The sequence below is a fragment of the Camelus bactrianus genome, chromosome 19, assembly GCF_048773025.1.
Source record: "Camelus bactrianus isolate YW-2024 breed Bactrian camel chromosome 19, ASM4877302v1, whole genome shotgun sequence".
In the NCBI taxonomy this organism is placed as follows: domain Eukaryota; kingdom Metazoa; phylum Chordata; class Mammalia; order Artiodactyla; family Camelidae; genus Camelus; species Camelus bactrianus.
This window is the reverse complement of record NC_133557.1, coordinates 23,562,979-23,574,756: the sequence shown is the minus strand read 5'-3', so window position 1 is coordinate 23,574,756 and position 11,778 is coordinate 23,562,979. Positions and strand designations below refer to the sequence as shown.

General features: G+C 48.6%; 1 long non-coding RNA gene across 3 annotated transcripts in view; it reads right to left on the bottom strand.

Annotated features, from left to right (window-relative positions):
- LOC105071853 (uncharacterized) overlaps positions 1 to 11,778 on the bottom strand; it is a 292,203-nt gene that overhangs the window by 114,426 nt on the left and 165,999 nt on the right. The gene's annotated exons all lie outside the window — the stretch shown is intronic.

The following is an 11,778-nucleotide window of genomic DNA, read 5'->3' as shown; positions in this document are numbered from 1 at the left end:
GGCACTATCCTGGGCATTGTAGGATGTTTAGCAGCATTCCTGGTCTCTACCCACCAGATGCCAGTAGCACCCCTGACCCCTCAGTCATAACAACCAAAACTGTATCCAGCCAATGCCACATGTCTCTTGGGGAACAAAACCGCAGTGGGTTGAGAACCACTGTTTTAAAGACTTTTCTGAGTTATTCAAATATTTTAACAACAAGCATGTATTGTTATCATAATCTTAAAAAAAAACACGTTAAAAAATATTCAGCAAAGTCATTTGTGGCTTTGTGAATTGGCTGTGGGTCAGTCAATGGAATTCAAGCAGACAGAAGAGAAATCTGTTATCTTCTTGCCTTTGATACAAGGTTGTGGTGAAATATCTAGACATTTGGCAAAGTTTTCCCTGGATTGGTCTTTGCTCAAAGAACAACTTCTTTATCCCTCCAGATTTTAACATAATTAAACTCCCAGAGTGGATGCTTTGACTCTCTTGGACCCCTCGCACCTCCTTACTCTTCTCTTGGTGACTGCTCCAATTTTGGGGAGTGCCACACTTCTCTCAGGCAGCCCTCCTTTGGAGGGGGGCTGATTTTCCTGCTGACTCCAAACCTAAGCTAATTTTCTAAACCTCACCCTCCAGTTGTAGCTACTGGCTTAAGGACAGACATGTAACCAGTTCAGTCCATTGAGTCTCTAGAGTAACTCAACGCTGTGGGCTTCTCGAAAAGGTGCATTCTAAACACTCTTAGAAGCCACTCAAAGAGACCTTTGCATCTGAATAGATTGAAGCCTGGAACTGCTATACCCATTTTAACACCATGAAGAAAACCAGCTAGAGAGGAAAAAATCAGCACACAGCAGTAGCATTGGGTGAAACACAGAGGAAAAGATTGTAGCCCTGATCAAACCAAGCCTGAAGCTCACACTTCTCTAGGTTTTTTGTTTATGGAAGCCAATAAATCTCCTTTATAGTTAATCCCCTAAGTTTCTATTATTTATAGCCTCAAACTAATACAACCTCCTTTGATGACAAGAACCAATCACCCCCCACACCACCACCAAATTCTACTTCCATGTCATTTCAGCAAATATGTATTAGATACATACTGGATGCCAGGCCCAATGCCTGATCCTGGAAAAGCAAAGATGGCACAATTCCTTCCCTGACAAACATGTGGCTTGGTTGGGTTAGGTGCAGGGGGATGGAGAGAGGACAATAAAGAGGCAATGTGATCTGTGCTGTGACGACAGGGATAGAGGGACACAGTCCAGGCCTGGAGTGGGGAAAGGAAATCCTGACTGAGCCAATCTTGAGGGGAGAATGGAGAGAGGGAGCAGGATGTTTGGACAGAGGGAGCAGCATGTTTGCCAGCCTGGACATTTGAGAGATTGTTTTGGGTTCAGGGCTGGGAACCACCTGAAGAAAGGGAAGAACTGGTGGGGGAGGGAGGCATGACCCCAGGGGACTTCAGCAGACCCCACATAAAGGGGGCCCAGGTGGGGGCTGGGTCCTCAGAGAGGACTCCGCAGCATTGAGCTGAGACCCTTGCCTCCCCATCTCTTGATGCAATCCAGTTGTTGACAGAGAAGGTAGGGAACTGGGAAGGGGGCATCTGTTAAAGCCCAGCTTTTCATTCCACGGTGGAAAAACCCAGGTATCAGTAAAGATGACACTTTATGACTAATATTCTTTCAACAACATTCATTCCACACAAGCACTACTACAGTGGAGGGCAACAATCAACGTGGGCCATGGCCGGGTGGGAGACAGATAATCACCTAATGATTCTAAAAATATAAACTTCAACCATGCTCTGGGATCCTCTGATAGAGGTGTTTGACATTCCAGGGAAGTCAAGGAAGGCTTCCTGAAGGAGGTAGCACTAGAGCTGAGAGCTGACGGGTAAGAACAAGTTAATTCCTTTGGAAAAGCCAGGGAGGAAGGTTCTGAGTGGAGGGAAGAGCTTGTGCAAAGGTCCTGTGTTAGGAAGGCATGTGTAAGGATGAAGGGCTGATACGAACAAGTCCTTTCCTTTACATTGTGCTTTTCATGGGTCCTGGCAACAAGCATTATTGTTATCATACTGTAAGGTAGGTCTTATTACTATTTTATAGATGAGGAAACTGAGGCATAGAGAAGCAAAGTGACCTGCCCAAGGACACACAACCAGGATGCAGTGGAAATGGGGGATGAATTCATGTTTTTAATCCTACCCTGGCATGTCTCTTCTGAGAATCAACCAGGAGAGGATATTTTTCTTTGAGAACTCATCAGTTCTCAAACTGTGGTCCAAGGATCCCTGGGGGGGTACCCAAGACCCTTTCATGAGGCTCACAAGATTATTTGTCTTTTTCATTCTCATTCTCACAGGAGTGTAAAAAGTTTGAATAGTTCATCAATATATATTTAGTTCATCAATATATAGTTCATCAATATATATTTAGATTTCACATTGCAACTACTTTAAGAAACTACCACCGGCAAGTTTCCGAGCAGCATTAAAGAATATTCACAATATTAAAATATTCCCTCCTTTCCAAAGATGTGCCTTCACAAAGCTGAGCTTTTTTTCAGACACTTCAACCAAACAAAAGATCACAACAGATGGAAAGCAGAAGCAGATAATGAGGATCCAGATGTCTTCTATTAGGTTAGCCATTTGAGAGAGTAGCAAAAAATGTAAACAGTGCCACTAATGCCACTTTTCTCACTACATTTTTTTGTTTTGAAATATATAGTTATGTGTTATAAACACATGTTAATTACATTAACATGTACTGGATTTATTATTATTATTATTAAGTGAACAAAATAAATATTTTATAAATGTCTTAGTTCTAATTTCTAATATGAGTATCAGTTGATATAATCCACATAAACAAAAGTTCCCCGGGGGACTTTTCAATAGTTCAATAATTTTTAAAAATTATTTTAAAATCCTGAGACCAAATGTTTGGGAATGCTGGCCTGACTGATAACTCCTCCCTCTTCTTTATGACTCCATGGCCCTGCCTCACCCTGATCCCCGGTTTCCTTCCTGTCTCCTCTGTAAGGCAGCCCTGGGCCAGTCTGCGTTCAGTGCCTCTGGGAAGGGATAGGACATCAAATACTGGGATCCCAGGAGGCTTCCTGGCTTTGGAGTTTCAAAACCAAGGAGAGCAGGAAGAACTCATATCGTGAAAAGGCACCTTATGGAGAGCAAGCCTCCCTCATAAGGAACCAGAGGCAGGGTTCCCGGGTGAAGGTAGAAAGAGAGGCGGCACAGGTGGCCCCCACCCTGGGGTTGAGCCCAAAGAAGCCAGGTAGGAATGGCTTCTTTGGGGTTCTGGAAAGGCAGCCTCCAGTTAGCCCTTGGGAGTGGCCAGGAAACAGCCAAAGGACCCCAAGACACAGGCACTGGGGAGAGACAGGCACAGCTTCTACAGGGCCTTGCAGGTTGGGAACAGCCCATCCCAGACCGTGTCCCTGCTCTCACTCCTGTCCCCAACACCCTGGCCGCACAAAAGACTGAGAACCCAGAGTGGGGAAGTGGTCAGGGGAAAGGTGGGAATCAACCAACAGATGGCTTCTGCCAGATTGCCAGAATGATGACACAAAATGGAAATTAAGTTCAGTTGTAAAAAACTGAGATCCATACAGCTCCAGTGGGTGAACTGGGACTCATACCCATGGCATGTAAAAGCCCCACTTCTGTGGGAATGAGACCTCCTAGCCAGCCTCTTTCTTTGGGCATCAGAGAGTTGGAGTCACTTGTCCAACGGTGCACAGCAGGAAGGGGACCCTGGGATCTGCACTCAAGCCCTGGCTCCAGTCCCCATGCCCTTGACCATCAAGCACTGCTGCTAAGGGAGGTTGTTCATCCCCAAGGCCTGGGCAGCCTCTGCCAGAGTGTGGGGCCCAGAGTCTGAGGCTGGGCCTGGGGTTACATTCCCTGGGATCGGAGGTTTGAACCCCAAGGGCCCTAAGCGGGGCAGAGGGCTGGTCGTCAGTGGAGGGAGGGTGTGAGGGGCTGAGCCAGGTCCTCTTGCGCAGGCCTTGCCCCAGGTGCCTCTCTGCCAGCTGAGTACCTGTGAGGGGCAGGTGAGGCCAGCAGGACAGGTTCTTCAAGGTTCTCTGTCTGAGCTGGTGGCTTCCCACACCCTCGTGTTCTTCCTGGAGAGAAGGATGCAAAGAGGTTCTGGAAACAGGCCCAGAGAGGCCAAGAAATTAACCAGGAGTCATAGAGGGAGCTGTGGGAGAGCCATGGCTACACCTGAGAGAGCCTGGAGGGGAAACAGAGGTCCTGGGGGACAGCCCTGGGGGACAGCCCTGGGTCCCTGCACCTGCCCCCTGGGGAGGGCTCTGGGCCAGGTTTCAGATGGGCCCCTGACCTAAGCTACTTAGTCATTGTCCTTGATAATCCTCCCTCTCATTCAAACTATCATAACTGTCAGTTTTATGCCCTAAATATCTCTCAAATCAGACCACATCCCCTCACGCCACGGCCACTCCCCAAGCCAGGCTACTGTGGCAGTCATTCCCTCTCTGTGCTCCCTGCTTCCACCCCTGCCCACTGACAGCACATGCAGCCACAGGGATCCTAACAGAACCTAAGTCACATCCTGTCCTTCCTCTGCCTACAATCTTCCATGGCTCTCAGCTCACTCAGGAAAAATATAAACTCTTCATTGTGGCCTCAGGCTCCTGTCTTATTGCCACTGTCTACACTGCCACCTGCCCCCTCCAACCTGTGGCTCTAGCTAGATGAAACAATTTGCAATTTCTTAATGCTTCACACTTTGTCCAGAATCACGTCAGATCCTTTCCAGTATCTGTGGCATCTGCACATTATGTGGACTTAGGACATGCTTGTTGAGTGACTAACCAACTCCCAGGATGAATGGGGACAGAGAGACAGAGAAAGAGTGAGACACTGTGAACTGCAGGCTAAGCCCCTGACAGACAGACACTGTGCCTGTCCTTGTGGAGCTGATGTCCCAGCGCAGTAGGGTGGGGATGGTAGGGGGAGGGAGACAAGCAACCTGACAATTACAAGATGGTATCATCAGGTCAGACCTGATGATGGATTTGGATTGTGGGAGCACCTAGAAGACTCCTGATCTGACCTGGGGCTGGGAAGGCTCCTCGTGGGTGGCATCAAAAGGGACCTGAGTACAGAGAAGAGTGAAAGGATGAGGACAGAGGGCTGGCAGGGAGTGTTCCCAAAAGAGAGAACAGTGTGAACAAACACCAAGCCCAGTGATTCCTACCCAGGGGGACTTTGTTCTTCTGGGGAATTCGGCAATGTCTGGAGACATTTTTGGCTGTCACAGCTGGGGAAGGGCGTAGTGGCAGAGGCCAGGGGTGCTGCTTAACACCCTGTAGTGCACACAACATCCCCCACAAGCAAGAATGTTCCCACCCAAGGTTAAGTGACCCTGGCCTAGAGGGTTGCCCTTGGGGGAACAAGAAGTTGAGTCTGGCTGGAACGAGGAAGCAAAGAGAGCTCAGTAAGAGGGAGGCTGGAAAGAGGTTCCGGCAGCAGCAGCCTTATCCAGTGATTTGCATTCAGGGGTTGTGGGGAGAGAGGTCCAACCAAAAAGAGGATTTAGGCAGAGGAGGACTTTGCTCAGATTTGGGGCTCAGAAGTCCACAGTGTGGATTAGACTCTAGGGGTCCCAGGGTGGAATGTGGGAAGGACAGGTGTACTGCCCTAGATTCTAGCAGGATGCCTCTGACTGCACATGGAGAAGGGATTATGGGGTGAGGGCAGAAGCAGGGAGACGGTGGGGAGGGGGTAGCCTGCTGCAGTGGTCCAGGTGAGCAGTGACGGGACCTGGGCCCAGATGGAGGCAGGAAGGTAGGGCAAGTTATTTAGAAGGTATGACACCAGCGTTGATGGGGGATGAGAGGCAGAGTGATGGAGAGCTGCTCAGAAGCTTCTAGAATGTTAAGGGGCCTGGACATGAGTCCCCATGGGTGTTTCTTTTCTCATCATGGCTCTTGAGGGCTGAAAAGAGAGCGTCTCAGGGAAAAGTCTCAAATTTCAAAGCCATTTCTCAGAAGCATGAGTTCCTTCTGTCTGACAGTCCCAGGTTCAAATCCTGCCTCTACCTCCACTCAGCTGTGTGGCCTTGGGTGGGTCCCTCATTGCTCAGAGCCTCAGACCCTTCAGCAGTCAAGCAGACATAACAGAGGCTTCCTCAGAAGGTTGGTATGAATTTTAACATAAGATAATAAGCGGAAAGTCCCTGGCACATAGTTACGACGTCCGATAATTGCTTGTTAACATTATTTTCACAATATTATTATTATTATTATTATTATTATTATTATTATTATTATTATTATTATTATTATTACACAAAAAAGAATTCATTTTGGTTCCCCTCCCCAGCTGGAAGGACTGGTTTAGGCTTCAAATCACCTGGGGATATTAGAGCCAAAACAGGCCCACAAATAGAGCCCAGAGTGAAGCTCTCAGGAGGATAAACCACGGGGATGCTCCTGTCATAATCGACAGTTTGCAAAAAGTTGTGATTTTTGGGACTCTGGCATGGACAGGGGAGGGCTTTGGCGCTGCAGGAGCTGAGCACCATCCCTGCTCCCTCATTTAGATGGCTGTGGGACCTTGGGCAAGTTCCTGAGCCTCTCGGAGCCTCAGTCTTCCCATCTATCCCATCCATCAAATGGGAACTTTCTAACTTCCTGCACAGGTTGCTGGAAAGTGCAATTGCATCCTCTCTGGTCTACTTTTGAGACACAGGAGGTGACAACCTTCTAGGGATGGCATCCTGGCCCCTCTGACAGCTGAGGGCTACTTGGTGCCAGGCATCTGCCACTATTATCCCATAGACTCTCACACTGACCCTCAATTGTCTTCCTCACCGCAGAAGAGGATGCAGAGGCTTGGCCTAAGAGCACGAGGCTATGCCAAGTTAGGTGCCCTCCCAGCCAAGGTGCCCCTTCAGTCCTTAGAGACAGTCACTGGGTTCTGTCCTCCCAAGCCAGGAAGTGGGGCAAGATGGTGGATCCACAGGCATCTGTTGCATGATCAAGTGAGGGTGAAAAACATCATTTGTAATTAAATAGGGGAACCAGGACAGCAGCAACCCCCGATAGCTGGGACGTCTGGGGAAGGGGAGGCTGCCTTCTAGCAGCCTGGAAGATTCTGGCTGGGGAGCAGGTGCACGAAGCCTGCAGAGGCCTGTGTGCCTTCTCCACACGTCCCCAGCTCCACTTCTGCCACCTGCATGCCTTGGGTCTGCCTTCCTCTCTTTGTGCCTTGGCTCCTAGTGAGCATCAAGAGTAGGGCTTGACCAGTTCTGTCCGGTCAGTGCCCACCTCAGGACCTTTGCACTGCAGTTCTCTCTTCCTGAAAGTTGTTTCCTGCACCTAGATCCTCCCTGGAAGGGCCCTTTTCCTCCTTCAGGACACAGCCTAGATGCTTCCTCTTCCTAGACGCCTCTTGACCAGCCTGTCACTGTCCCATCATCTTGTCTTATTTTCTCCATTTCACTCATCGTCTGAAATCATCTTGTTTACCTCTGTGTTGACTCATCTGTTGCCCATCCCTGCACTGGAATGTCAGCACCCAGAAGACAGGGAGTTTGTCGCATCCACTGCTATGCCCACAGTGCCTAGCTCAGTGCCCCGCCACAGTAGGTGCTCGATAAGTATTTGTTAAATAAAGGCCCCCATGTCACTTTGTCCTATTTTACCTCATTCTCTCTATTCTATAGCTCTCTATTTTACAGATGAGAAAGCCCGAGGCAGGTGAAAGGGGGCACATCTTGGCAGGGATGGCCTCCACATATAAAGCACCTACTACATGACAGCCCCTGAGCCCTAGCTCATAATCACACTTCTGGGGCTTTAAGGGCAGGCTGCTGGGTTCAAATCTCAGCTTTTCCACTTTCTGACTGAGTGGATTTAGGCAAGTGACTACCTCTCTGTGCCTCAGTTTCCTTACCTGTAAAAATGGGATGGTTATACTTAACTTCCAGGGTTATTGTTGAAGGGTCAGAAGAGTTAATACATCAAAGTGTTGAGTTACCTAATAAGTGTCAGATACAGTGTTCCATATTTGTTGAATTAAGGGCGTGCAATAATTGTCCCATTTCACAGATGGGGAAATGGAGGCATGGGGTGGTGAAGCTAATTAGGCAGCAGAGCTGGGTATCAAGCCCATGTCTATCCAACTCTGAAGGCGACCCTTGGGCAAAGAAGGTAATGCTGGGGAAAATCCAGGTCTCAAGACTCCCAGGAGATGGAAGACCAATGACTAAAGTCTAGGGACTCTCCTTAGGGGGAGGCAGGCATTGGAGACGATTCCGTCATGGCCCCCAGAGGTTGGCTGTGCCCGACCAGCCCCCATTTCCTGCTGAGAAGCCCCTCTCCACCACTCTCAGTCCATGGGGTCTGAGTGGAGTTGACCCCTCCTCCCCTAGCCTCAAGGATGGTCATGTCAACCTTGTCACAGAACCTGGCCATGGCCACAGGGTTTGGTCCAGAGATGGCCACATAACCGAACCTAAGCCAATGAGAACTGGTCCTGAGACTTTTATGGGATTAGTTGAGAAAGAGCACTCAGGTTTTCTGGGTTTCTGACCTGGTAAGATAGTAGTAGTAGTAGTAGTAGTAGTTGTCGTCGTCGTCGTCGTCGTCGTCATAGTAGTCGTAGTAGTAGTAGTCGTAGTAGTAGTAGTAACAGTAGTAGTAGTGGTGGTGGTGGTAGTAGTAGTAGTAGTAGTAGTAGTAACAGTAGTAGTAACAGTAGTAACAGTAGTAGTAGTAGTAACAGTAGTAGTAGTAACAGTAGTAGTGGTGGTGGTAGTAGTAGTAGTAGTAACATTAGTAGTAGTAGTAACAGTAGTAGCAGCAGCAGCAGCAGCAGCAGCAGCAGCAGCAGCAGCAGCAGCAGCAGCAGTAGTAGTAGTAGTAGTAGTAGTAGTAGTAGTAAACTGGTAGCTAATACATAGAGCATTAGGTGTATTAGGTACTGTTTAGTGCTTCACATACATTAATTAGCTCAATTCATCTTCCAGAAGAGACATGGAAAACTGATGACATCATTCAAGCACCTGGATCCGAAGCAAGCACAGCCCTGGATACTTTTTTTACATGACCCAATAAATTCTCTTTTGCTTAAACCAGTTTGAGTTGGGTTTCTGTCCCTCAGAACCGAGAGAGCCCTGACTAATCCACCTGCCTTCCGGACATTATCTAAGCTTCTATCTCTCCATCATTACTGTAGCTGTGGCGGCACGCCCATTAACTGTTTTATGCCTGTCACTGACTCACAGGTTTCCACTGTAGTTCTTGGTCCATCCTGCCCATGCAGAGGCCACACATCTGCCCCCTTTCCCACGCACCCAGCAGAAGACTGGGTGTGCGCGTGTGTACGTGCAGCCTTGTTCCAGGAAGGAGCTCCATGGGGTTTCCTTGGCCCCGAATCAGACCTCATTATTAGTGTGATGACTGTTAATAAATAGGCCCGGCTCCTGTGCCAGCCGCTGCTTTGCATGCATGGTGATCTCATCCAGCCCTCCCAACACCCCTTCGAGGCATGCATTGTCTTCCCCATTTTAAAGACTAGGAAAATGAGGGTCTGAGAAGCAAGGCCTGAGTCACACAGCTCCTGAGCCTCAGAGTCCACACTCCCCAATTCCACAGCTGTGCCCCTTCCAAGACATGAGGCTCACTGCCCCGCGTATTAGAACTCAAGGTCAACTTAGCTTATAAGACATGTGTTGAATCAATATGTATGGAAAATACACACATGTAGGTGTTATTAAGTGTGGAATCTATATGTGTGTATTACATGTGTAGGCTCTATATGTGTATACAGTATATATGTAGAACTGTGTGAATGTAGAATATATGTGTGTATATGTGCAGACTCTCTATATATGTGTATTTAATGTACAAAAGGGTCTATATGTATGTAGAATATATGATGTGTATATAATAAATGTGTAAAATCTATATGTGTATAGAATATATGAATATGTGTATAATATATAGAAGGGTCTCTATGTATGTAGAATATGTGTGTATATAATATACATGTAAAATTTATATGTATATAGAATATGTGTATATAATATACGGAAAGGACTATATGTATGTAGAATACATATGTGTATATAAGTGTAAAATCTCCATGAATGTAGAATATATGTATATGCGTGTAGAATCTGTACATATATAGAACATGTGTGTGTGCATGTGTGGGTGCAGTCTCCTTGGTTTCACCTGTCCTGTCTCTCTGGGCAGCAGGTAGGTTGTGCAGTGAGAGAAAACAGGGACCACCTCTTCCCACCGCTATCACTATTGTCTTGGCCCAGCCACCATCACCTCCGCTCTGGACTACACAGTCGCCTCCTCCCTGGCTTCCCTGCTTCTGCCTCTTTCCACACCCCACAGTCCTTTCTCTGCCTTGGGCCAGAGACATCCTGTTAGAAACTAGACCAGATCAGGGCTCCATGGCTCCCACCTCAGAGCAAAACCAAAGTCCTCACAAGAGCCCACAAGGCCCTACCTGGTCTGGCCCCTGGTGACCTCTCTGACCTCATCAATCTCCCTCTTTCGGCCCAGCCATAGTGGCCTTGATCATGCCAGGTGCACTCCTGCCTCAGGGCCTTTGCACTCGCAGTTCCTCTGCCTCAGACGTGACTTCTCTCATGTCTCAGCTGAAATGCCACCTCCACAGAGAGGCCTTCCCTGACCACCCTGTCTAAACACCACCCTGATTTGCTCCAGCTGCTCATCTAACTTCGATGTCCTCAAGATTCTCTTCCCATGGCATTCTGTGCTGGGTGTATGGCTCATATCCCATCGCCTGCCTCTCCCACTAGAACTTCAACTGCATGAGTGTGGAGACCGTGCCCCCCCCCCCCCGGCACCCAGCACCGTGCCTGGCCCATAGTAGGGGCTCATCCAGTGGCCCGTGAGTGAAGGAATATTAGCCAGTCACCAACCCAGCCAGGATTCAGGTCAGCCTTTGCCTTGTCTTCTCTACACAGTGCCCTTCTTGACCTTGAGGCCCCCTGTCTTGCCCCCAGAAAAGGTTTAAACTTCCTCCTGGGGGCTCTCAATGTCCTTCCTAACTCCCCAATCCTGGCCTGACTATGGATGGGTTTTATCCCTCCAGGTCCACAGGGTCAGAGAGCGATGTCTCAATAGGCCTCCCAGCCCGGCCTCCTCTTCTAGGGTCACTGCCATCTTTCTTGTGCTCGCAAGGTTTCTGTCTCTTCTTCACTTTACCCACAGGTGAGGCAGGGAGAAGGAAGGGTGCAGGAAAGCAGCCCCCACCCTGCCACACACATGCACCAGCTTCCAGAAACTTCACAGATAGACCTGGCGGAAGATGCTGGGCTTGTTCTGTGGGACTCGAGCTGGTCTTAACCACAGGCTCACCCGGCTCTGTTTCCTTCTCCTTTGGGGCTAGAGGTTAACAAACAAAACCTTCCTCTGCTTGTATTTGATTGTTTATTTTTAAAAGGAGCAAAAAGGGAAGTGTCCGGAGCAACCCCCACTCCAGGGCGTCTCTCTCTGACTGCTGAGCCCCGTGGGGAAATTCTGTCTTCTGGGGCAGTCCCGCCTGCTCTGCGGGAACCAGCGTTCCAGGTAGCTGACTATCCAGGTAGCTGAGGATGACCTCCTTAACCGGGGAACGGAAGAGTGTGGCCTGCGATCAACTCTGACCAGCCCAGGGACTCTAGAAGGCAAACGCTTTTAAATTTTAACAGCTTTATTGAGATATAATTCACGTACCATACAATTCACCCATTTCAAGTGCGCAGTTCA